Genomic DNA, 2,034 nt, shown 5'->3' on the forward strand with positions numbered 1-2,034 from the left:
AAGGGTGCTGCTGAGGCTGTCTCCAGAGCTAGCTGTGTCTACTGTGGTCAGGAAACTCTTGCTGCCAAAACTGACCCCTGAATATATTGTCTGCTGTACGCATACCAGCAAAAATGGACTGCAGTCACCCAGCCTCTTTCCTCACATTCTTTGCGTCAAAATCAAAGTATATGATTAGCAGAACCTCAGTCACATTCCCTAATCCAGTAGCAAGGGAGACTGGGATTTTTTCCCTTAATTCTATCTTGGTAAAGTGGGATTCACAATGAGGGGGTTATCAAACTATGGAGAAGGTGTTTGCAAGATTTGGGGCAGCCATGAATGACAGATATTCACTATACACGCCTTATCTCTTCTTTCTAATCCCCTGTTGTCCTCAAATCACTAAAACTGTAATCTCCTTCATAAATAGCTCATAAATCTGTTCACTTTTCCCCACTCTCCCTGCCATTTCTCTAGTGTAGATCACTTTAACAACTTCTCAACTGGTCTCCCTTCTGGCAGTGTTGACTCTTAGATCTGAGTATGGAAAATAAGAGGCTAGATAAGAGGAGAGAAAAGCTTTGAAATTTATGGGTTTTCTATAAACATTGTCAAATTAAAATTTAATTGTAGACAATGCCAAAGGCAGAAATAAATCTAAATTGTTTCCACAGGGACAATTTAGTCTTTTGTTTGTTTGGTTTTTTTTTTTTTTTTGCGGTACACGGGCCTTTCACTGTTGTGGCCTCTCCTGTTGCGGAGCACAGGCTCCAGACACGCAGGCTCAGCGGCCACGGCTCACGGGCCCAGCCGTTCTGAGGCATGTGGGATCTTCCCGGACCAGGGCAAGAACCTGTGTCCCCTGCATCGGCAGGCGGACTCTCAACCACTGCACCACCAGGGAAGCCCTAGTCGTCTTTTAAATGGAAACAAAACTCCTCCCTGAACTTCAGTGTTGACTTATGAACATATTCAAGGCAGCCACATGGGGGATGGTGCAAACTCTCTGGACTGGGAGACTAGAGCTTAGGTTCTGTGATCTTCTTTACTCTTTCTGTAATCTTGAGCAACCTCTCTGAGCTTATTCACTATAGAAGCATTAGAGAATTTCTATGGAATAATCAGGCATTTAAAAGCACTGAGGTTGTTGGAAGTGTCCAAGTGACTAAACAAATGATGACCAACCTACACACCAAAATGCTATGTAGGCATTAAAAAGAAGGATGTAACTCTAAATATGCTAATGTAAAACAATTTTCAAGATATTCTGAGTAAGAAAACATGGTATAGAACAATGTATATAGTATGCTACCATTTGTGTGTGTGTGCATACCAGCATGTGTGTGCGCTTTTAAAGAATATAGACATATTCATGCTTGTAAATTCACAGACCGTCATTGGAAGGGCGCACAAGTAACTGTCAATAGTGGTTGCCTTCAGAGAAGAGAACTTAATGGCTGGAGGTGAGAAGTGTTCATCATCTTTTGAATTTTGTTCCATGTTCATATATTACCAACTCAAAAAATAAATACATGTATTTTTAAAGAACTTGGAATTAACTCCTATTTTTGAAGTCTGAAGAGATGAGAATTAAGAGATAATTAAATCTGAAACTTGGGTGCAGCAGAAGCTTGGGGCTCATCTGTTACCTGAATTTCTCCACACCTTCATTTTTCTTTTTTTCTGAAGCAGTTGAAACTTTAAATATTTAAATATCGATGGCTTACTAGGTAGGGTTTTTGTTATGCCATACATCTGTGTATTTCTCAATTTCTTTGCTTGGAGCAGATTCATTAAATTCTATTAAATACTCAAAAGGTATAAATCATGAAAAGTGGAAGGACTTTCAATAGGAATTATTTTTCAGGAGCTTAGAAATAGTTACGCCTAATGGTTTTATAATACCTGCAGTGCAGCATTTTGCAGTGTACGGAATGCACTCACATACTTTATCAGCTGATCCTTTGTGCAGAAGCTCCATGTGATTTTTGCTATTCTCAGCTTTGACCATGAGCTAAAATTAGAACTAGGCTGACATTACATTTCACTTGG

This window comes from Lagenorhynchus albirostris, chromosome 2 (genome assembly GCF_949774975.1).
Source record: "Lagenorhynchus albirostris chromosome 2, mLagAlb1.1, whole genome shotgun sequence".
Taxonomy (NCBI): domain Eukaryota; kingdom Metazoa; phylum Chordata; class Mammalia; order Artiodactyla; family Delphinidae; genus Lagenorhynchus; species Lagenorhynchus albirostris.